We start from the raw sequence: 25,754 nt of genomic DNA on the forward strand, positions 1-25,754 counted from the left end.
GTCTGCTACGTGGTTTTTCATGGTCTCTCTCTAAGGACACAGTTTAGAAGCTTGCTTTATAGCTTACTATTGACAAAAAATATTTTTGGACAAAAGGAGCATTTCTCTAATTCAGTTTCCAGCATGATAGATCAGACTAAGTAGGAATTACCTATGCGTGAGCAATGATTAACTGACTGTTATTTTGCATGAATCAGATTGGATAAGCCACTAGGATTTCAGAATTTTTGCTAGTACTGTAAACCGGGGGCAAGTTTATTTCTTATTTTTCTTTTTAACTTATATTTAGCTTTTGGATTCAATGGAGAACTCATTTTTCCTTGGAAATGCAGAGGGAGTATTTTCAGGTGTAACGCATACATTTCAGAAGAGAAATCTCTAAAATCTAGCTGTAACTAAAAACGATCGGTGTGTTGCTAATGCAATGCTTTCAGACCTATGCTAATGGCTTAGGATAATTTACAAAAAATTACAAAATTGACTGAGGAAAGTAAGCTTGTTCACGGTGGGTCTGAATTTACTGCTAATGGACTTTCAAATCATCTGAAAACAAGAGAATTGGAAGTCAAAAAATTGAAAACAATTGCACTAACCAAAACATTTTGAAAAACTTAGGTTGTTGAACTTTGTACTGCAATCAAACCATCTTCGATATATTTCTAAAATACCACTGAATTGCATATTTATGTTTCGTGTAATGAACTATGGGAAACTTCATCATGAAAAGTGCAGCAAGAATGCATAACGCATTGTGGTTTCTGGTGCATTACACATTTATATTTCATTATAAACAGTTATTTCATTTTGATACAGAAGGCCTAGTAAAAATGTATTCTTGCTCAGTGACAAAAATGTGATAATAAACTCCATTTGTAACTAATTTTTTTTTCTTATATGGGTACGGGGCCATTTGTAGAATTTTTTTAATTAGAAAAAGAGGTGGTTATGTTTCTAATAATCACATAATGTGAATTCTGAAAAAAAAATGTATTTTCCACTTTGTTTTCTCTGGATTAATGAAATTACAGAAGTTATCAAGCTTCAAATGTTGGCTTTTAAAATAAAAAAAAGCAAACTGAATTCTACAGTTCTACTTCTCGTGTGATGGAACAGCCACCAAATGGCAGCAAACTCCTCAGAATTCTAGCTGGTTTTGCCTGCCCATTCTGTATAGTATTTATGAAGAGATAAGTGAACACAAAGACTCAGATGAGTAATTCACTGAAACGTTAAGGCTGAACACTGAGCAGAAGTTTAACGTTGCATTTTCCCACTGCATTTTGCTGCAGGAATATGAAAGTCAAGAAATCAGGCTGACGTTATGATCAGATACCAGTGTAAATTTTGAGATGGGTATGGAACTTCTCCATAATTGTTTAAGTGGAAAAACAGAAGCCTATAAAAGCTATTAGAGGTGTCCCTAGGGATTCCAGTGAAATGAAATTAATCTTAGAAAACTTCACAGTAGCAAGAATCCTGACTATTCAAAGAAATATTGTAACTTTATGGATAGTCCTTAAATGTTCAGACTAGCATATCCCCAGGTCTGGCTTTTAAGGGTTCTAAGTATTCCCAATTTTAATCGAGTTCTAATTCCTTTTCTCTAAAAGTAACTGCATGGTTACTGTTGAGTCATGTCCTGAACCACTGATTGAGCACCTGTGGAAAGGACCCGGTCAGAGCTGGGAGCACAGGTGAAAGCAATTGAGCTGTGTGACCAGAAGGGGTGGAGCCTGGCTGCACCTCTTTTAGACCTCATTTAAGGGCTGACTGCTATGGGGAAGGGTCTCTGATTGAAGATCCTTCCCTCATGGAGTTTTCCCTGCAAGCTGAGATCTTCACACAGGTTAGCACTTTTCCTTTTTCTGTGTAATGCCTTTTTATCGTGCTGGATAGCTTTGTCATTATAGCTCCTGTATCACCATTCCACTGTGTTGATCCTTCTGATTGTTACAATAATCAATTTCAAAGTAAGTGGGGCAGTAAATATGGCAATGGGGTAATTTCCAGATGAATCATTCTTCAAGGGAGAGCTAAAGGTTATGTCTAAACATAAGCCTTTCCATGCAGTTTTGTTTTCCACTTTGAATTAGGCAGAGTTGGTCCTTCTACAAAAACTGCTGGTGTTTCTAGACTTTTTTTTATTTAGCTTTAGTTCCTTTATACCCTTTCTCACTTTTTAAAGGCTTTGTTTTATGCACTGTAATACTTATTCCCTTTAAGAGAAACAAAATGCATAACGAAATTATTTCTTACTTGGAATTGCAGGATATATGTATGTCACACTTAAATTTCAGTAAAAGAAGTGTCTAGGCTATATCACTGACACATCTCTACTGCTGCTCTCCTTAGAGAGCTATTAGGGCTGATGCAGAGAGTATTGCATACAGCCAGTCTTCGTTAGGAATTTTGACAGCATAAGGAGGACATGCGGTATTTGATTTGTGTTTTCTTACATTTTAAGCCACACATCCCTCTATTTGGCAGCTATACTGTCAGGGGAGCGATTACTGGAGCTGTCTGGATTACATGGAGATGGTTTTATTTTATAAAACAAAACAAAGCAAAAGGAATTGCTTTTGGGAGAATGTGATCCCATTACTTAGAAGAAAAAAAAATACCTGATGTTAAATTAAGCACTTGCCAAAACAAATACAACAGAATAGGACAACAAAGAATTTAGATAATAGCTTGAAAATAAGGATTTAGACAATGCTTCCTCATTCATTCGGTGCCTGTGATTAGTTGACTCAGAGCTGTAATTTTACATTAAGCAGTCAGCTGCATGGTAATGGCAACTAGTAATGGATTACAGGGCCCTGTTACTATGGTCATGATAGCAGCTGACATAATTTAATGTCAGCTGTGTCCTAACATGCCGTCTAAGGAAAATTTAATTGTAAAATGGACATGTATACCAGCATTTCTGAAAGAAAGGGCTTCCCTAGAAGGCTGATTGGTTTTGCTGGTGCCCATGAATAGGACTGCTGCTCTTAAAAAAGCATTTTCTGGATTTTTATCCAGGCAAAGGGGTTGCAAGGAAGGAATCCCACTCAAAGTCTGACTTTTAATGAGTTAACTTGTGTCACAGGGAATGAACTCAACAGGCATTTGGAGACCAAAAAGGCATCCAGCCAAATGTAGCATACCTCAATGCTTACTGGTTCTGGGCTGATGGCACCTCTTGGGCAGGCCCTTAGGTTGCAGCTAATGGCACAGGTGATCCCTGACTGTCTAAGCTAGTCAGTTGTGTGGAGCTCCACCTGCCTCCTTTTCAAGCAGCAGCAAATGCCATTATGATCCTTTCTTGGAACAGAGAGACTCTTGAGGAAAACAATTATCAGTCCCAGAAGAATGTGAATAAAATTCCTTAAAAATTTTGGGCTGCCAAAGGAGAAATTACTGCAATATATGTAGTAAATACATGAGAAGTGTAAGAGGTGCTGTAGTTAGTACAATGCCTTCTGGGGAATAAGTTTCTAATTTCTTTGAAGTTCAGTTTTATGCTGTTTGAGTGGCAGAAACTCAAATCTATAGGAAATGAAACATTTCAGAGGGAGTATTTTCATTTTCCCTGGGCAGACACTCTGGTCACCTGAAGAAATACTCCTCCTCTTCCTCATCCTCTGGCAATGGCAAATTGAATGGCCTTTTAAAGATTTCGTTAATGTTATTTCCGGTGAGCAAGTATCAGGGAATTCTCCTGGCGAACTTTTTGATTGCTGTGGTGTAACAATCTTAAGCTTAGGCAACATAAACATTCTATCTTTTAACTTCAACTGCTAACTTAAAACTGAGAAAGCACCCTTTGACAACATTTCTTGGTTTTTGTTCAGCCAACCTTTAAAGAAACAGAATGTTTGTTTTCTGTATAAATCAGACTTAAATGCATGGGACAATTTGCACATTGAATTTGAATTTAAGATTAGAAACACAAAGGATGTTACAAGAAACTGGTAAAATTAGCTTTGTACTGATTTTTTTTAAGTTTACTGCCAGTACTATTCTGGCAGATCAAAGCTATGCTGATGTGATCTAGAGTTACTTTAATATTTTGCAGGCTCTTGTTGCCTCAGTACATGTTTTAAGCATGCATATCACTCTCTTTTGTAATAAAATAACTGAAAAACCTTCTATTTTGTATTGCCCTCCTGAGCTAGAAAGTCACTGAGATTTTAGGTCTCCCATTGCTTACTCCAGATTGTTATGTTTGATAAAAGAAATATCTTGGTCATTTCTCATAGCATGCAGTACTTCTTCAATAACCAGATTGCTTTAAGGAGGGATATTTTTTACCTGGCTCATGAAATCATATCCTAGTTATTTCCCTGGTCGTCTTTGTATGGTATGTACAGGAGGTTGGCTACATATTAATAACTACTGCACAGCATGATGGAAAGCTCTGAGAAGGGATTTTGTCTTTACAGATGGATGTGTAGAGTCTCTGCAGTCTTCCTGAAAAATGTATTGTGCAGCTTTTTATTCTGTGTGCAGGAAGAGGTGTGTATATAGTCTAAATATAATTATGGGTCAGGGTGTAAATGTTAGGCTCTGTGAACTCCATGACCAGACCTATCAATTATGTCAGTGGGAGATTACTGCCAAGATCAAATGTAGATTACAGGCCTGGCTAAGTCTGCAGTCATGCAGCTTTGCTGGTGTGGCAGTCTTGATGTGCTACCCTGGCAAAGAGCAGCTTACTAATGTGGATGCAGCATCTTCCAGCCCCAGACAGGATTGTTAGTTTAAAACAAATTAAAGATTTTCAATGTACAAAGTACAATATAATTACTCAATTTTCTTTTCTTTTTTTTTTTGCCATAATAGAGCATGGGTTTTGTAACTCAGGGAACGCAAATTACTGAATGTAGGCAGATTAAGTGCAGCGTGTTTGTTACACAAAAAAAGTAGGAAAATACTGATGGAAAAAAAGGCTGAGACAAACCAGTCAGAGACATGTTGGCAGCACAGTGACCAGCTCATCCATCATTCAAATGAAATGGAGAACTTAGGTCCCTGTAATTTGTGGACATTTTAAACACTTGCATATTTTTACTCAAGTCTGAATGCTGTTAATTTTGGTCTCCTGGCTAAAATCCAAACGGAGTAATTATTCTGCTTACTCCTTTCCTATATAATAGCAACAGCTTCAGTGGGAGCAAATACATTCATAACTTGCTGACCTGAACTGCTCTCATATTGCTATGCACTATTAACTGTTGCTGTATTTCAACCTATGGCTGGCTGTGTTTCCATGGTAGATGAAATAACATCTGTGCAAAGTATGCGCAACTTTTCCTTTGCTTGAAGTCCTTTAGGACAAAAGGTGCTGTATATGCAAAAGCTATCATAATCATTTTAGACCCGAAATATACCTGTTCAAACTGTGGGAGCGCTATATGACAAAGAAAAAAGCATTCTCTCTAATCCATGGAATGCTTGCAGTGGCAGGAAGTAGAAGATTTTCAGCCCAAGGTCTTGCTATCGTTAGCTTTTATCCCTGTGCTGAGAGTAGAAGCTCTGTCTGATCTTATCATGTAGCCTGAAAGCAGTAATTGTGCTGTAGAGCTGGCTGTACTTTGCTGGTCTTGCCGTACTTTGAGTTCAGCAAGTACAAAGCAGGGCTGGGCTCCCGTTCAGCTAAGTGTGACTCTTTTCTCCTTCACTCAGATGCAGAGCTACAGTCAGGAACAGCCAGTTTGTTTGTTGTTTTTTTTTTTCTTTTTCCCCAGCACCAAGGCTATTTCTAGAATGTATTTTTAAATGCCCACAAGTCAGTTCAGTACTTGGCAGAACTGAGAAGACAGGACTTTCTCCAGAGAGCTGCTGAGGCCCTGACCCATTGGTGTAGTCCAATGGAACAGACAGTCTGTGTTACTGTAGAGCTCACCGCCACCTCAGAGCAGCTGGTTGTACTATGTCTGTGCTGAGTAGTACCACTGATTTGTGCAGGATATTAAATAGAGACTGTCTGGGTGCAAATGTTGAGCAACAGTAATACTGTGGAGATTTGAGTTCTCCAGTTTCTTTGTAGCTCAGTAAGTAGGTCTGCCATCTCCAGACTGCAGGTAACGGTTTGAGCGATAGCCTTTTGGCTGTGCATTTGTAAAGCACAGCACAAACCTCTTGGGGAAGCTCAGTATTTAGAGATGAGCTAATACATACTACCTTAAAATCCCTAAATGTGCTTTGGAATAAAAGGGCTAATGTCAGTGCTGGTGTTCATGCAGAACATGGATATGACTACTCCTCTACTGTCAGTTGCCATGTGACTGATAGAAAGTTCTTAAGGCCATAGTTTTATTTTCCTAGTGTTGAAGTATTTATGCCACAAACATTCAGTTCATTAGCTGTTATCTGAAATTATTGCTGGGCTATTACGTATTGCTATGATCTATTATTCATGCTACTAAGATGTAGTTGTGCTCTTTTGTTTTCTTTTCTCTCTTATGAAGCGGTACTGAAAGCATAGGGTTCTTAACAAGCAGGGAAATATCCTTTTCCTCCAAAATCTCAAATTATTTAATCACTGGAAAAAAAATAAATCACGCCTACTGTGCATCTAACCAGTCAGAGAGAATGCGGTCCTTGTGGATCGTCTCCAAAAATGCATGTGGAGAAAGCAAAGTCATTTTAAATTCTGCTATGAGTAAGATGGGTTCATTTTTTCAGCAGAATTTTTTTGCTGTGAATAATTTGATTGGCTTTGTTAGTCACAGCATTGACCAATAGGACCACATTTCCTACAGGCTTTGAATATTTTTGAAACCTTCTGCACTGTTAAATGATTAGTTTTCCTTTCTTAACCTTTATTTTAGTCAATCCTGCCAAGTATCTGATCCATTGATGGCAGAATGATGTTAAATGTTTTAAAATTACCAAACATGTTTAGGATGGTGCCTTAACAGCATTTACCTCTCTTATTTTTGGACATTCTTACTCTACATATCATGGAAAGAACTTTATAAGAAAACACAGAGATCTAGTAGTAAAAGGAGCAGTGAGTACATTACTAACAAATTCAACACAATTAGAGATTCTCATTTTGATTTTCATTAGAATATAGACATTTAAATTACTTAAGAAAATTAGCAAACCCTGAAGTATATTGACCTGAGGATGAATCACTTGTTTTTGACTTGAAGGATTAGAAGTTAAAATTAGTAGTAGGTTCCTAAATTTCTTGTATGAACCAAGTAGTGTCTTCACAAACATTCTTAGTCACATGTGACAAGGCATCTTATGCCTGTGTTAAGTCTTTATTCTAATCACTCTGCAAAACAAGCTGCTCAGTAAACCGACTGCTCTGTCCAGAATTCAGACCACCATGTATTTCTCACAAAAGCAACAAAAAGAAGTGCTTACCCAACTTCACCTTACTTGATCCACTTTGTCATAAGTGTTTTTTCTAAGATGAAAATTGAGATAAGACGTTAGTGAGGAGTACCTCCTTAGGAACAGCGAGTAGGTATCCCAAGCTAACATTTCTCAGTTTTATGTCCTCTTCAACAGCAGGCACAACTGTCATGTATTTGAAAGGCTGGTTTTGCAAAATTGGCGTGTTCTTAGAAAATGTTTCTAAAATAATTGTATATTGCATTCATGCATTCATATGCCAAAATACACATCCACTACATGAGCAAGATGCTCACATTTAGGCATCTAGTGTGGGATCTCAGAACTGACTCTTTTTTTAACTGTAAAATAACAGGCCTCTATTTTGAGCTAAATGCTATTCTCTCTGTAAGACAACCATAACATTTGTGTACCCAAACTTGGCAGAACCAGTTTTCTCAAATTACAGCAAACTCTCAGAGGCAGACAGAAAAGATTTAGGCCCAGATCTTGGCCATTTATAAGTCAAAGGCTGATCTGTCATTCCCTTAAGAGACTGGTATTTTGCCTGTAACAGACAGTGACTTGGAAGCTGATTTTGAGTACAGAAAGCAGTACAGGAATTGTGTGAGAGAGATCAGATTTCCTGTTATGACCAAGGATGCATTAGTTGGTGTGCAAATAAAAATATGCACAGTAGTTTTCTAGGTACTGAAGCTCATACAGCAAAGCAAGTCCGTGCAATGAGATAGGAATTTGGAAGGAAACAGAAAAATGAAGTCCTAATGTGGTATTTAATTGATTAGATTCAGGGGCAGATACAAAATCACTGCTCAGGAAAATGCTTGTATGATATACAGAAACAGCTGGAGTATGCTTTGGTGCCTTAGCATCAGTTGTGACTGAGAATGCTGTAAGTCTATTTTGCAGGATTTCATGAGGAAATAATTTGGAAGACATGATTTTGTGGAACCTAATCAACCTAGTCTTAAGACAGAAAGGTTCTACCACATTAATTTATTTGCTTTCTTCTAGGATGAATTATCACAGCTGTGGCTGACATGAATGATACAGGGCATATAATACAGAGTACACTTGGGAAAAAAAAGAATGTTATTGTTTGCATTAGTGAGAATTGAACAGCAGGAGTAAAAGCATGCAATGGATAACGATCCATCTTTGAACAGGAAACTGAGTTTAAAAACGGGGTATTTCCTAAAGGATCCAAGAGACTCTTTTGCTCATCACCCCATCTAACTATGGGATGGCAATATCAATTTTAAAATAATCAGTTGCTTATAAAGGCAAAACTGAAGACAAAGAACTTGCAGAATACTACAAACATATCCTATGTGATTTATGTTCCTAAGATGATAGTGAAGTTAAATGGTCAGTGAAGTCCAGTGTGTGTTGACTTAAATGAACACTCCTGTGTTTGTGTAAATACATACTGCATGTATTAAGAGCATGTTCACAATAAAAATGAACTAGAGGAGTTAAAGTATTCCAGTTGCTTTCATCTTAGAAGAAATTACTTGAAACGAATCCTGATGGGAGTTTGAGAGGAAAGAGGGCTTAGCTAGGTGTTACTGAAGAGTATGTTGCCTATTCTAGGGAAATAATACTAAAATGACTCTTGGCTAAACAAGGACATTGCCCTTGTTTGCTCTCCCAGGGGATTTTGCATTTGGGTTTATATGAGGGAATCCATGGATGTTTAATCACAGTTCTGGAAACTTTGCTCCAGAGCAAAACGTTCACCTCTTCAAATTGCAGGCCTGGCATCTCAGCTTGTACATCTCTTACATTTCCCCCCTTGTTAAGAACCCAATCACTTTATATTTGCAGAGCAGAGTGTGCTGAGGTCTCAATCTATGAAGCACTTCAGTACTAGAACTCTAGCAAGGGTGAGCATTCACTGCAGGTGAGAAGTAATATGTGAGGAGGGAGAAAAGATAGAAAAAAAACAAAAGCGGGCCGCTCTACTAATTAGGCACAGTTCTACCTCTCCAGATAATGTGACAAGGCAGGAAACTCAGGTTTGTCATTAAATTCATATCCGTGGATTTTACTCCCCCCTGCACTGCCCTCGTGTGGCCTTAGTTTCAGATCAGAAGCCAAAAAAGAAAAAAAAGACATGACAGGTTTTGGAGCAGGCTGAAGCTAGTGGAATTAGATTTTGGGCCCAATTCAGATGCTTAATTCGGGATATTTTAACTAATACTACTTTTTAGGCTAAAATATCCCTCTGAAGGTTAGAATCTATTATAGTTTAGGAAACTATAGGAAATAGTTAAGTCTGATCCTCAACCCCTGTGCTCTGAGAGCAGACCATGCTGGCTTCTCAAAGCCAATTTCTTGCCCTGATTTAGTGTGTGGATTTATGTCTTCTGGTTGCTCTTGTGTGAAATGAGTTGGTGGCTCCTGTTGTATGTGTAGGAGATAGGTGTTTATTTCACTGAAATCAGTAACTTCAAGCAAATAGCATGACTGGCACAATCAGATCTCTGTGAAACACTGAGCAGAGAGGTGAGAACTCTGTGGGTATTGGGAGTGTTCCACTTTCAGTTGGGACTCCTGCATTAAGGAGAAGTTAAAAATCCTCCTAACTACAGACCGTGCTGAACGCTTCACTGACCTGTGGAAGAGTTTTGGTCTCTAACACTCACCTCCATGCACAGCCCCAAAGTTTCAAGAAACATAAAGAGAATTCCATTCTACTGGCAGGTGCAAAGTGTTTTTAGTATTGCCCATTGGTCACTATAGGGTGATTATTATTTTTTTTTTTTGTGAGCCCAACCCCTAGGCTATGTCTGCCACTTAGAGCTGCCTGTGGTTGTGTGCTGTGTTGCAGGATATTTCCCTCTTTTAAAAAGACAGAGTTACTTGATTCTCAAAGTCACCTCTCCTTCCTGCCTCATGCTCTTTGCTGCATTGTACCAGATTTCTGCCAAGGTATGGACCACACTTCAGGAAGATTGAGGGCTCACTGACTACGGTATAAGCAAATGCAGCTCTAATAAGCCACTGGCTTACAGTGAATTGTGCCCTTTAAATATTTCTATGTCACTGATTTGCTGGGCAGAGTCTTATTTTAACTGCTGGCTTAACTAATACAAAAATGCAGCATAGAGAAGGCAATCAGCCAGAGCTCTGACTTCTCTTCCTGGCTTGGCCATGGTCACACTGTTTTTGTGCATCACATGAGAATAGCAATACTGAAATTCCCTTGTAGAATGCTTACATAGCTACGGTACACTGGATAAGAATTAACTGTTATTACTGTAGGTTTTGTGAGCCAAATTTTGAACTTTCCATGCAGTGGTGGATCATCACATTACCATAAGCATATCTGGAGAAGTAATTTAAGAAGCAGACAGTAGAAGGCTGTTCTCCCACCATCAAAATGTAACAGGAGGGGCCAGATCTTGACAACAGCAGGTCAGAGCAGCTATTTCACATTGGTGGGAGTTCATATGCATATGATCTGAAGAAAAACCTTAAGAGAACCAATAGATAAAAGAAATAAGTCTGTGAAACTGAAATAGGATGAGGCCTGTCAGGCCGTGTGACCTTGAATGTTTCCTTGAACCCTTTCCTGCATGTCCATGAGTGCTTTTTTCCTTCAGTTCAGGCAGTCTTCTCTTTGGCCAAACATAAATAACAGATATCTACTGTTAGTTTGCAGGAACAACAAAGAAAGCAGAAAGAACAAGTGTAACTTTTTCATGGGAAACCAGTCTAATCTTTAACAGGCTGCAGCAACTCAGAGCAAAAAGGCTAATGCCTCCATGAACTGGCAGGGCTCTTACAGCTTCACAGGAGATGAAAGGCACAGTGACTTTGTGGCAACACACCCTGTGTTCTGGCTTCCAGATTCCTAATCAAGGAAAGGCAAAAGGTGCTGGTAGAATTTCTTTGGAATTCAGTAATGAAATGTGAATGAAAATCCCTTTTAGCTATGAGTCATGATTTCTCAGCAGCGCAGCCATTATGGATTAAAGTACTACCCAACATGCCCTGATTGTCAGTATGTAGGGCTTAATTAATCACTAAGGAAACATTTTCACAGTCATAAAAATGAAGCTACAATTATTTGAAGGTGATCTGATAATGACTGCTTTGTGGAAGTAAGGTTGGATTTTGACATTTCCCTTCCAGAAGATTTGCAACCTGCGAAGAATATGATTTGCAAATAGCAATGCTATGTACTTTCCAAATGCATGGCTATGAAGACAGATTTTGAAGCTCTTCATTCTTTTTTTTCTAATTTCCTACTAATTTTTTATTTCCTGTGTTCACAGCAGTGCTTCCCATTGTTGGCCCCAGTCCCCTTTTCCACTAGTGGTCTCAGATGTTTTTCATTCTCTCCTATGCTGAATTAAATGCACATGATCACAGGTGCTTCTAATGTGCTTGTTCAGGTTAACAACCAGCTGGATACACAGGGAGCTGGCAGCCGAGTATCTGCCCTGCTCAGTGAATGAAAGTATACAGACTGATTCATGAGCTATTACAGAGATAAAGTATGCAATGAATAAGTTATCACTGTAGAAGGTAAAACTCATTCATCACTTGTGGAAATAATCTAGTGGAAGGATGATGAAGAGACTGCTGTGGTGTTACCTAGACTTTGTAGATGTTTGTGAATTCTTTTTGCTTTAAGTTGTAGCTTCTTAGGGGGGTGCATGTAAATGTTTATGTACCTTTACTCCATAGAGATGGCCACTGTTCTCACTCCTCCCTCCCACAAGCCACCATCAATAAAAATGTTCAGTTCTAATGAAAGAACTCAACTACCATGTATGAATTTTAGGTGGCACCTAAAGGTAGCTAGCAAATTGCATCTGTTGATCCCCCTGTGCATATTAACGTTGTAATAAAGCCCATCTGCGGTGTGTCTGAACACTGTTTTTTGCTATAAGAACACTGACAACAAAATTTTAACCACAGTGGAGCTCTGTTTAACTCTTATGGGCTTCATTATCTATTTGTACTGGATTGTGCCTAAATTTTATTTGAGCTTAAATTAAAGATCTGAATGGAAATGAGAATTTAAGAAAAGTGCAAAGGAAGATTGGTATTTTTATTTATAACAGAAGACATTTGACTCTGGTTTCTTCCCTTTCTGAACACAATTTTAAGTACAGCCTTCTGTGTTATTTTAAACTTGGATCATCCTTCTTTTACCCATCCCCTACTTCTAAAGGAACGTAAATTGCTGCATTGCATTTGACCTCTGCAAGGGAAAACTCTTCTGATTCTGTCTTATCCTACAGAAAATTAACAAAGAGATGAAACCACTCTAAGCTGCTGACTTGCTGTAGTCCCTTTTCCTGTCCCCCAGAGCAGACTGTTGTGGGCTGGGGTTTATTGAACACAAATATGAGGTTAGTGTCAGAAACGGCTCAATTGGATAAGCCCTACTGGCCTCGATGGGATAACTGAATTTGGTCCATTGGTTGAGAATTGCCTTATTAAAACAGTCAGTCTTTTGCTGCCAGGAATAATTTATATTAAAAAAAAAAAAAAACCCCTCACATATGTTAGGATATGCTCTGGATGGTGTTACAACAGGATGGAATATCACATTTAATTTTGTTTTGTACTGCAATACTGGCAATATATGTATGGCAGTACTGGGGAAAAAAAGCTTTCTCCTCATTATTCTTAACGTGTTCTGCAGCACACCAGGGCATGTGGGCAAGGAGACTCTTTGGAACCGTGACAGGGATGGGAAAAATTACCTGGAATGAGGTGTTAAGATGAATACAGCATGCTTTCCCAGTTTTAGTTTGAAGAAGAAAGTATGTCTCTTTTTTTTCTTCCAAAAAGCAGGAAGATAAATTAGAAAGATTTGCATTTAATGTGAACAGTTCCACGCATCTCCAATTAACAGAAAAAATAATCAAAATAAATGATGCATCAGCTTAGTCCTATTCTCATTATGCATACATCTGAAGTGGAACCAATGCCATTTATGAATAATTTAATTAAAATAATGACAAGTATTATTTTTGTAGCATACAAAACTATAAACATTAATTTAATAAGGTTGAGAATCCTGAAATACAATCTTAATTACTAGAAACTAGAATAATCAGTTGAGCTGAGACAGACAAGACAATTAACTTTTTAGAGAGTAGTCTACATCTGCTAGGTTGGAACAAACGTACTGAGAGTTTGCACCCATGACTTACAAGTGCACGGTATTTTGGAACAAATCATAAAGGTAGCATAAGATCTCTTCATTCTAAATATTCTGCAACCCTTGAAATTTCTCTTCATGCTTCATATTTGTTGTCTGCCAGCTCTGGGGCTTAGTACTAATCTCTGTGCCAGCTTTCCTTCGTGGTCATGGCTGAGCTGTCATCCAGTGAAAGTGCAGACTAAAGAGGATACTTCTGGGTCATCACAGGCACTTGTGTTATATTATCCCTCTCCTGTTCAGGCCTATTATATAGGTCTGTCTTACAAAGGGTGAAGTTTCTTATGTCTTGCACCCTCCTGTGAGGCTGATGCAGATCTTCACCAGCGTGGCAGTTACAAACATTCTGACTTCCAGCTCCTTTTCACTGAGGAACATTTTATAGCTTCACCCTGAATGTATTTAAGGGAAAGAAACAATCTTTGTACTTTCTGGACAAGCATGGAAGCTCTAAGAGCATCCTCTTGGAAGAGGGACTCACTCTTTCCTTCGTTAGTATTCCCATTTTGATACCAGCTTTCTTTAATACTGGTCCTAAAACTGTGTAAAGCTTTCTGTTTGGCTGTGAAGAACCGTTTTCCAATTAGGTCACACTCCGCAATGGTGAACTTTTAGCCTAAGTTCAAAGCCAGAAGCATCATAAAGCTGAGTTATCAGCTTCATCATAAAATGCATGGAGCTTTTAAGCCATAAACACTGTGCTTGACAGCGTCTTTGTTACTTGCAGCAGGCCAAAATTACACCTTCTGCTCTGCAAATGGCACTGCTTTTTTTTTCCTCAGTGTGTTCATTTCTTTGCTTTTCATTCTCCGCTGCTTCATTTCTGACTCATGATATGAACCGAGCAAGAGAAAAATGGGAGCTGGTAGCTCAGCCCTCATGGCTTTTTATTCAAAGTCACCACACGCTCGCAATCAGACAGCATTGCCTGCACACTCTGAGGGCCAGCAATTCCTGTTCTAATATCCTCTCAGTTGCAGCAGAACAGCAAAAAGCAAAAGTCATTTTGCAGAGCTAAAATCATTGTCCCAAACTGCAAATGTGCTAGCCAAATTTAGATGATAGTTACAATTTCTGAATAAAGAGAGTGATTTAACTTATTTTTCTTCAATTTTTCTGCCGTGTTTTGAGAGCTCGGATTTGAGAATATGGAATAATCATCGCTATTAATTTAGATAAAATATTCATCAGTACCGCCGGTTCATTTAAACAAGAAAACGATTTGAAATGAGTATGAAATTAAGAGGTTGTGTGCTTTAACTCATAAAACTCAGCCTCGGCAAATAACCTGAGTGAAGCGACACCTAGTGGGCACGGGGCGGGGCGGCTGAAAGCCTGGCAGGAGGGGGGGCAAGGCTGTACAGCCTTGAACCTGGATTCACAGAGGGAAAATACCTACAGGATATAACCAAGAGAAACTGTTATTTGTTTTAATTTGCAACTTCTGATTGCTTTTGTTGAGCTTTCCAAGAAATGATTGATTAAACCCTGTACAGTGAGCCTTTGCCCAGACCTTTTCCTGCAGATTTACTGCAGCGATCAGTGTTTTAATGCTGCAGTTCTCTTGGAAGAACTTCTTGCTCACCGTTGCTTCAAAGTAATCAGACAATAGTTCCAGCTTTCCGAGGAGTTCATTGTGATTTGTTATGTGAGCATTCAAATATGCGGCATAACTGTGGGTTGGGATGTGCTGATCTGTATTTTCAGTCACACTACAGCTAAATGTATAAGAGAGGTAGGGATGCATTCTTGTGGACATCTTAAGCATTCTGTGCACTTCCTCGGCCTTGACTATGCAGTCTCCCTTTCATCCTAATTCTTTTGAATTAGATAAATAAATATCTATGAGAAGAAAGGCTTTGACCACAACATCTGTTCTTTGCATCTAAACCAGTCTTGCGCTGGGGAGTTGCAGTGATGTAGCTGTGTTTGCCCCTAAGCACTGGTGCTTATCTGTGAGTATACTTCATAGAGAGCACCCTGAGTCAGTGCTGCTTGTGATACTTGATGTCATTTGTCAGTTCAAATTATTACAGGTGCAGCAATAAATGTAAATGCTGCATAATTTTGGAAAGAGAACCTAAACATAGCTTTCTGCAAACAGATGCTAGCTGGCACTTGTCTCCTGGAGCTTAGTGTATCTTCTGAACGCAGGGCAAATCATGTTCTAATGTGAGAAGTGGGTTCCAAGGCAGTCACTGAGATATTAAAATTGACTTCACTGGGCCAGGACTTTTGATCCCCTATTTTAATTCCAAATTTATTTTTGCCCAGCTCTGTGATTCTGTCTTCTTTTAGATTGACTTTATGTGCAAACTAGGAACAAAATAGGGCAAAAAAACTATTTCAGCGTGGCTTTCTGGCAGTGTTTTATTAGATCTGGTCTTACAAAATGTTTTGCCATTTTCAGGTGAATGCCACTAATTGACTATTGGCGTGCTTTTGAAAAGGGGCTTTCTAGTGACAGGTAATTGATCGTTCACAGGAGATAGAGAAGCTTGTATGCTGCTCTGGCTAAAGGGGAAGAAAATGAAGACATAGTATTGTAACAGTTTCTTCTTTATCGGAAGTGATGGATTTGGAAAACTTTAGGGGGAGATTTTTTTTATTTCACCACGGTCCCATGTGCACAGATGGTATTTGTTAGCCAACACACTTCACGTTGTATAAGATGACACCTGTGCTGTGTAACCTTTTCTCTAAACCAGCACAGCCAGACATCTTTCTCCAGAACTGTACTGAAATTGCCAGCACGCGGGCATGATACTGGTACAACTGAGCTATCCTGTGCTTCAGGCAGTGACTGCTGCTAAGGTTCACGAGCTCCATGGTTATACACGTTAGTAGCATCAAGCAGCAGGTTTGATCAGACACAATCAAATCTACTGTAGACCTTGACTGACGTGGCTATTCTGAAAGACACGTGGGATGGTGGTGCTGCTTCTCTCATCAAATGTGCAGAATGGTATGAGGCTGCCAGGAAGGGGAATGCTTCCCATTTCTGCATTCTGCTGTTTTGTTTTTTTTTTCTTCTAGCTTTATTAAAAATGTTTTTTGGCTTTGCTAGCATGACTTTTTTTCTACTTTTGGCATTTTTTTCTGCATGTATCAAATTATCCCTTTTTTGTTTTGTATTTTTGTTTATATTTTCTTGAAAAATAATATTTTTTTAAAATACAAATCCATCTGGAGGGAATATAAGTGAGAGTAAAATCTGGATGGTTCGAAGTGTTGTAGTACAAATTTCAACAATACCTGAGAGGTCTGTTGCTCCCTGGTTCAGATGTACGGTGTCTTTATTTGGTTTCATGTCATTCTGTGTGCGTTCATCAGCTTTGTGTCTCTTCAAAGGCACCTCAGTATTAGTAAGTCACATCTGACAGGAGCACTGAAGTTTGTGTTGTCAAGGCAGTTTTATGCAGAAGATTCCACTGTTCTTAAATATAACTGCTGCTTACTAAAGCTGCTGTTAATATGCTGTTAATAACAGAACAATGTTTGTTGTGACAGTTTCTGGAGATAGCTTCTATAGGAAAAATCATTAAGCAAGCTTTCACACACAAAATTGGATCATGACTTTTGCTGGCTTACATGGTTTGTCTCTTACTTCAAAGAATTATTGCTTCTATAGTAAATTTCAATGAGAAATCAGTAAGATTTGATAACAAGTAAGCTGGAATGATGGAAAATAGATTTGCTTCTTTGTATGGTTAAACAACTGATTTCCTGATAGGCAAATAAAAGCTAACAATGTTTCAGAACTAGCTGATGGGGTTGTGTTTGTACAAGATTAATCTATATTGAACTACATAATTAAATTCAGAGTTTGACTCAGGCTGACGTATTTTGTGCAGCTGTGAATCCATGGAGTTTTTGAGAGAAGACTGTAGGAATCAGGAAACTTAGCAAGGAAGAAAACACCCCCTCCGCAGAAATGAGAATCTAAGTTGCTCTGAGTTCTGTTTTCAAGGATGAGTCCAAGACATGCATTGGTTTTCATCTCCCCTGCTCTGCCCCAGCCCCTCTTCCTTCTCTCCCTTCATCCAGAGTAGAATATAAACGGAAACAAAGGCTGCACGTTGTTCCTATTCAAATGCATCCAGTTCTTCAAGAAGTCTGGGTCAGGATTATGCTTCTTGGTTCTGGCTCAGTGCTTGGTATGTTTGGGTGCTAGATGAATCAGCCCCTTGTAATCAGTGTTACAAAAATAGGGCAATGAACTCAGTTTGTAAACATTGCTGACACAATACACTATAGTGGTAGCCAGGGAACAACCTAATGCTGGAACACAAAGAGAAGTAAATTCCCAGTTTACTGTAAGTCAAGTCTTTTCTAGTTTAAAACCAATGCCTACAACTCCAAGAAGACTAGTGACTTGTCAGGTGGGGCAAATTAGGATATTCTCACAATTCAGTCTACACAATCCTTCATAAACAAGAGGGAGAAGCAATTTGTTGCATTCTGTCTTTAGATAAAGACTCACTTCTCGGATGTAACAGTACTGAGTGTTTATTGAAATCCATAGACATCATCCGGCACCCTCCTTATGTCCGTTGTTTTACAAGCTGTTTCCATTACCAAAAGAAATCAATACTGAAGCCAAATAGTTAATTGGTTAAATCCTTCATATTTTCAAAAACAAAATGTAGGCAAGGCAGTGTTTCTCTCAACGCAGTAGGGAGACTGCTTATCTGTGCTTTTCCAGACACTGCTCTGTTTATGAAACCTACAGCGAGGAAGATGATTCTTTCAGTCTCTGTTTTTCTATTGGTTTTTGTTTTTTCTTTCCGTTGCATCTCAAACATTATGGCAAGCAGAGTGCTTTTCAGCCATGTACATCTAAGAAAAAGACCTATTCACTTCTGTTGTCCTCTGAGAAAGCCAGTTTCCTAGGTGTTGTATATTTTGCATTGAGTACTGATACTTACGGATCAGTAGAAAGCATAACCGCTGCCATTTGTTTAATTAATGCAAGGCTTGAAAGTTTGCTGCAAACAGAAGAATGTGATTATTTTTTTACTTCAGGTTGAGTAAGACTGGACAGAACACTTTCCATCCACAGGCAAAATGGTAAGGAAGAACACTCTTCACAAAGTGATAGGTATTATCCTGTGAGTTTCACAACAGGGAAAGCTGTCTGTGATGCAAGGTTCAGGTCACTAGTTGGTTCCATTGTGAACTCCTCAAGGAAGAAATTACCTCACAAATTATCCAGGATGTCACATCAGTCATAGGTCCACTAAAAGAGATTAAATTTTTAGGTATGTGGATAAGCTATACACATTTGAATTTATGTTAACAGGTACTGAGAGTCAACATTCAAGTTATTTTCGTAGTTTTTCTTGATGTCAGCTCACTTGCATGGAAGTTAAACCAGTGGAAGAAAACTAGTTCTCGCTGATCTTCCCAACATCTCATTCTGGACCATGATAATGGTAATGGGCAGCACAAATTACTGGCTACGTTGCAGATAGGTGCTTTGACTACAGCACGCACAAGCTTTCTGCATAAGCAAGCTGAGGAATCCTGAGACTTTTGCACAGGCTAATGACCTGAGTTGCTGCGCTTCCCAAATGGCTTGCATGGGCTGTGTCACTGTTGCTGTTAGCATGTGAGATGGCTGATCCAGCAGCTAGATTGCAAGTGCTTCAGTCACTCCTCTTGTTGGTACTGTGGAGGTATCTAGGTGGTGTTTAGGAAGTGAAGTTAAGCAGCAGCTGCTCCAAGTGCTGCATCACAAAGTGCTTGTTAACAGGTGCTGGGGGAGAGGGACAGGAGGTGCAGCAAGTTAACCATAATTTTAAAGCGTGCTCTCCTCTCTGTGCAGTATCTGTCTTGTAATTCTTTTCCCTGTTCTAAAATTAGGACAGCTGAATGTGTGGAAAGCCATCTCTGGGGAACAAATTGGTGGGGTTCAGTATTGCTTATTTTTCTAAAATCCTTTCTTATGAGAGCTCATATGTTTCCTGTTTGAAAAAGAAATGAGAAATTCTGAATGGCTGAGCATTTCTTGTGAAGCAAGTCCATAAACACTTCCTTAATGATCACAGGGGTGTAATTGCTATTATGGAGAAATTAATTTGAGATTTAAAAGCGAAAAGTCCATCTTGATTGACTTCTCAGGGCTTTATAACCAGCAGAGGCTCAAGTGCCTCTGAGAGACGTAGATTGTTGTTTTACATGGAGCTTGCTCTGTGAAGTGGAATAGGCCAAAGCCACACTGCCAGAGATGCTCTGGACTATAGCTCTTTCTATGAACTGCTCTTTGGACATTTTCTTAGCTCTTTTCAGCATCTGTGGTACACCCTTTCTCTGAAATAAGAGCTTGTATTTCCTATCCTGGTGAGCAGTGTTGTCCCTCTTTCAGACTGCTGCTCTGTCAGTTTTGCAGCTGTACCTCTGCTTTGCAAAATCTGGTCAAATAAGTAGGGTGGCACCAGGGCTTTTATTTTTTGAAGCAGTACCTGACGCTCAAGGTAATCTAGGTTCTAAATAAGATAGTTTTTGCTAATTATTAATAATAGACTGTGAGATTTCCTAGCTTGCTGTTAAGAAGTGCATTCATTAGGGTAAAACGGTTGTGTAAGTGTCTTAAAGTTTTAGGGACAGCAGAATGTATTTTCAGTAAGCAGAATTTCAAATAACTAACTTGAATTAATTCAGAGGGTACAGTCAGTCCTTTAACCTCTTCTGGAAAGTTCTCTGCATTACCATTCAGCTGACTGACGCCGTGTGGGAGGAAGGGTTTTGTTTAGAAAAATGCAGCCGAAGTCCCAGTCCCCTTACTGTTAGGTGTACGCAGTTTGATCAGAGTGAATGGAGTGCCATGCAGGGCTCAAACTCTTTGATGACTGTAGCTCACATCGTTTCTCAATGCCTACAGAAACCCCTCTGTCTTCTGTATGCATTTCAGAACAAACGGGAAGAGCAAACAAAATGTACTTTTTATTATAGTCAGTACTTGTTTACAACAGGAGAAGGCCTGCTCTGAGTCACTGAGGAAAGGGTAGCACCCAGCCCTGCACTGGTAGTCCACAAGAGGCCATACTGTATCGGATTTTCTTATGCTATCTGTGTATTTCAAGTAGCAAACGTTTCATTTGTAATGAACGTTTCGATGGTCTTGTTGATTTCAGTGGTAATTAAACCGGGAGCTTGTTGTGTAATTAAATATGGAGGGAAGATGAGAAGATAACGTGTTAGATAGAATGGTTTGGGCTCTAACATGGAGAATGAATTGTATCTAAAAAGAAAATCTGGTTGGCATTTACGTTAGACTATTTTCTGATTTGGGAACAGAGGAGATCTTGGCAAGGAAATGTTTAATGCTGAACCCTGGCAAGCTTGTTCATATATCAAAATGCTGTCTTGTCTGCTTTGCTTTATTTCTGAATTCTGCAGAAATCAGAAGATGCCTATGTGTGTCTGTGGAATTTATATTTATATTTATATGTTACAAGAATGTAGATGGGTCATATGTAGATGAAATCAGAGGGTTAAACACAACGTGTCATGGATACCTGTCATATGCTTAAAACTTTCTCAGTATATATTCCGAAGAGAAAAATATGCAATTTGCCTTGATATTCCATTCACTTATACAAGTTTTATGTTAGTGCAACCTTAAAACCTTCATTTATTTTACTCCTTATTTACCATATTGCAAATGAGAATAGAATCAGGTCTATGTGCTTTTGCAGACTTTCACTGATTTCTGTTAGGTCCATGAATTAGCTGGAAAGCCATAATCATAGATTAATAATAAATGATCTCTAACAAAGTCATTTCAACCTCGTGAAGACACTTTTCATAACTTATTTGGCACCCTGGCTAATTTCACTATACCTGGTGACAGTCTGCTAATACAAATAACCTATAAAGAGCTGGAGATCAAGTTTTATTTGAAATTTGATGTTGCTTTTATGAAAGGTTCTGAATCACCTTTGCAAATACAGCAAGAGCCCAGTGATAGTAGAAGTTTGCCATGCCTTATTTTTCTGGGTGGTTGTCAGCATGTGCTGCATTGAAGGCATTTTGTCTCTCAGATTATTTCTTCTCTCTCAGAGCACCTGAATAAAAAATTAGTATGGATGACTAATGAGCCAAATTCACATAAAGAGCGTTAAATGCCTTCTCATTTTTCCCTTTGTGAACTACTGGCTTCAAGAATATAGCATTAAAATTATCAGAACTGGTATTTTATAAGCATCAGTACCTTACTGTTATTACATTTCTGTTTTTATATGTATGACTATGTATATGTCTATGATTTCACATCTTAATGTTGTTTGGGGGAGCTCACATGTACTTTAGGTAGCTCATAGAATGCGATCTCTAAACGAGCTGAAAAGTGTCATTTCAAGATGGATTTATTGCATAACATGTCACAAAGAGCCTGGCTGAGGGGAGCAGCAAGTGCATGGAGTCCATGGTTCTGCTTCACCATTTGAGCTGCAGGAATTATTGCAATATATTTCATTCTGAGGGGCAGTGAATAATTGTTCCCTGTATTAGAATTCTGTCTCTGCCTTACTTCTGTAGTGATTTTGTAGTGAGGAATGTTCAACCTTTAGTATCTGGCACATGGCAGTGAAAGTGATCTGTGTGAGTATTTTAACAGCTTGTGTAGCAGCTGGCAAATGATGTGTAGGCCAGTTGGTTCTCTTGTCTGTGTACATACTAAATATTTACTGGTACCCGCCTTTTAAATATGAAATACTCGATAATGAAAGACAAAATTGTAGAAGTTGTTAGGTATAAGGTGCTTTTATGTAATGTGTGTCTCGTATTTCATTATGCAGTGAAGTTTCACCTAAAATACTGAGACATGGCTTTAAATTTAATCTTCATGCCTACACTGTGTGCGAATCCAAGTGCATTCATAGAAACCAATCACTGAGCATATTTTGAGAAATGTTGGCTGGCCAGTTGTGTGTAATTAGCAAAGGGTCTGAATAATGCATCAGCAGTAACAAAAATCTCAAATATTTGTACAGATGAACTGTAACCCTCAGCAAATGTAAGAATCCTGTAGATGGAAGCTCTTTTCTACCACATGGACTAAACAGGAATGATGAAAATAAGTTGTGGTGCATGGTTTTAGCATTTTAGGACCAGTAAGATATGGAGTTAATGGAGTTAAGAAATGGGCCTAACCAAGCTATACCAGGTAGATGTTCTGGTTTCAAACTCTGGTCTCTGGGGTTCCTGAATTCTTATTTGAATTTTCTGCACTGACTTTGGGCACGACTTGCCACCTCACAGCTGTCTGGTAACTGCTGGTGTGTTGATGGAGCCAGCTGCAGTCCCAGTCATGTTCTGCTTGCCCCGTCCAGCTGCTGTGGGTCACAGTCCTGAGTGTACTGCAGTAACAAAGGGATTTATTGTCCTGGAAAATTAGAGAGCAGTACTAGAAAGCTGCTGTGAAATGCCTTGAGAGCTTCAGAAAAGTGAAGGATATTACTAGAAAGCAGCAGGAGAATCCCCAGAGAGTATCAGAAATTCTTGTAGAAGACAGATGGAAAAGCCATAGGAAGTAGCAGGGAAATCCTGAACACTGGTGAATGAATTGCTAGAAAGCAAATGATGAATTCCTAAAAAGCATGGGGAAAACTTGCGGAAGGCATGGAACTTATTCATTGAAAGCAAAGGAAAACTTCTTAGAAGTAATGGGAATATGTCTTGAAAGCAGAGGAAAAACTTTAGAAAACAATTGTGAATTCCTGAAAAGCTTTTCTAGAAAGCATTGGTACAATTTCTAGAGAACAGAATGTGATTCCCTAGAAAGTCATGAGCAAAGTGCTAGAATGCAGCAGGTGAATTCCTAGAGAGGGTCAGGAATATTGCAGAAACACAGCGGTGGATTTCCTGGAAAGCACCAGAGGAATCTCAGTGAGGTCTTGAAAATTTCCAGAGTGAGGATTTGCCCCATAAGCTGCAGAAAAAAAAGTCCTTGGAAGCATCAGAAAATACCTGCACTGGTTAAAGATCCAATTGTTTTCTTCTATCTCCAGAAAATATCGCATACCTTTAAGCACAGTATTTTACTTTGCTTGAAAATGACTTCATTCTGGCCAAATCTCTTCCTTTCACCTGTTGTATTGCAAATGTCCCCTCCCATTGTGAGGAGCTGTGATGTCAGTCAGCAGCTTGTGATTTCAGATGAAGGAGAAGAGATTGGAACTAATGAACCTCAAGGGGAGAAAAAAAGTGCTGTCATGCAGATGTTCTTAAATGAAGAATGGGGAAGCAGGAAAAAAGAATATAGACTGTCAACAGTATGCATGAGAGGTGACTGATTCTTAATGAGTAAGAGAAATTAAAAATGTACAGTCCCTTTTTCAGCATATCCTGGTATTCTATGCAAAATGCATGCCCATTCTGGTTTGACTTAAGAGGTGCCAAAATGGCAAGCACAAATAGAGATGTGTAAGGAAAGATGAATCTTCAAGGCAGTGTCTGCCCAGACTTGCCTCTTTGTACCTGTCTGTATGGCAATTCAGCACCTGCTCTGCCCTCCAGAGTAGTGTTGGCTGAGATGTGCTTCCCTTTGTTCCTGCCTGGCAGGGTGATCCTGCAGCCTGGGGCTGCCACAGCTTCTCTGCCAGACCCTGCTCTTGCTTTTGTGCTCCTCAAAGTATAATTTTTACCAAGTCAGTTTACTTCTGTGGCTGCTTTCCAATTGAATTAGGGCTTGCCAAGTGCTATGGAGCATTGTGAGATTTGTGAATGAAAAGCACTAAGAGAAGACTGGATGGCTACCTATTAAGATACCTTATTGAGGAAGAATTTTGTTCACATCTATAGTCTGTGCCTGAGCAGGCCCTGCAGGATATGCTAATGTGAACATTTAATACATACATATTCCTTAGAGAACTTAATAACCAGATTTTCATGCCAATGACTGATGAAGGTACCATAGGGCTTGACCTGGCTAAGGGCATTTAAAATATTGGCTGTTTTGAATAGTTACAAGGCAACAGATGACTCTCTTGGGGCTTATTTCTTCTAGATAGGAAGTTCCTCATTGTAAATGGTTTCCCTGCTTTAAGGCAACAGACTTTTAATTCAGCCTTTATTGCAAATGCATCTGGTTAATGTTAAATTGAAACACCCCAGGAAATCTGTACTTTTCACTGTATTTGCTATTTATGTACAGCATGCATTGCTCCAAAATCAAGTTAATTAGAAACATAGAAAACTCTACTGAGACTGTTCATGCCTGTTTCTCTGTGTCTGAGGTCAAGATATTTCAAACCTTATTCTGAACTGTTAAATCGTTATTATTCTTTTAAGACATTCTCCAGACTTTCAGCCTGTAAAAATCTTCATGTGGTACATAAGGGCACAATCTTTTATGCTGAACCATTTTTCTGAGGGCAGTTCCTTTTCAGCAAATCATTTTAAGTAAACTTTTTAAGTCAGCCTGATGTAAAGTTAAACCTATACTTTGTTGACTTGGAGCTTTGGCCAGCTTTTACAAGATTTAAGTAGATTCTGAGGTCAGAATCCACACCTGATGCTGCAGGCACTATGCTGATTTACCCACTTCTGGCCTGAGGAATGTGGTTCTCTGAAGGAATGACAATCCACCATGCAGATCTGCTGCCTCTCTGAAATGTTTCGGTGATGTTTTATACTGACATGAGGCTTTGTAGACTGCACCCAGGTTAGTAATAGGACAGGTCTTTTTTGCGTGGCATGATTTTCCCCACTGTGTATCTGCATAACTTTGCCAAATCATTTCTCTGTTTGGCTGAAATACTTTCAGCACAACTTTGCCCAGAAAACAACACAAAGGCTATGGATAGTAATCATGGCTGTGGATGCAGAGAATTCAGGAACTCTCACTTGGTTGTGTTTCCTCCACTGACAATCACTCTATTTGGGTGAAGTAGTTTATGTCAAAACACTTCTGCCATCTTAGTTATATTTATTTGAAGTTCAACAGTTTTCACGTTACTCGTCGGCACAGTCAGGCCAGCAAAAGCTGTAATGGGCACTCGAACCCAGAAGTTAACCCCCTCCCTGTGTGCTGAGACTGTAGCATCGTGATTTGTTTTGGTCCAGTAAAATTCGGACTAAGAACAAACCCCTGAGAGTGGGTACTTAGGAGTGAGATGCCCTTGTGTAATGTGCCATTCAGCCAGCGTTCTCTGAGACAACTGACACTGAGGTTCAAAGACAGTGTTTGTATCATAAGATTTCTCTT

General features: G+C 39.0%; 1 long non-coding RNA gene across 9 annotated transcripts in view; it reads left to right on the forward strand.

Moving 5' to 3' along the window:
- Positions 1-25,754, forward strand: part of LOC124417123 — a 126,486-nt gene that overhangs the window by 54,993 nt on the left and 45,739 nt on the right. For 2 of the 9 annotated variants that reach the window (XR_006931119.1, XR_006931116.1), the window contains exon 1: positions 1,784-1,846. The exons of the other annotated variants lie outside the window; for them this stretch is intronic. This is a non-coding gene — a long non-coding RNA (uncharacterized LOC124417123). Of the gene's footprint in view, positions 1-1,783; positions 1,847-25,754 lie in introns of those variants that run through there. 9 annotated transcript variants of the gene reach the window in all.

This window comes from Gallus gallus, chromosome 10 (assembly GCF_016699485.2).
Source record: "Gallus gallus isolate bGalGal1 chromosome 10, bGalGal1.mat.broiler.GRCg7b, whole genome shotgun sequence".
Taxonomy (NCBI): Eukaryota; Metazoa; Chordata; class Aves; order Galliformes; family Phasianidae; genus Gallus; species Gallus gallus.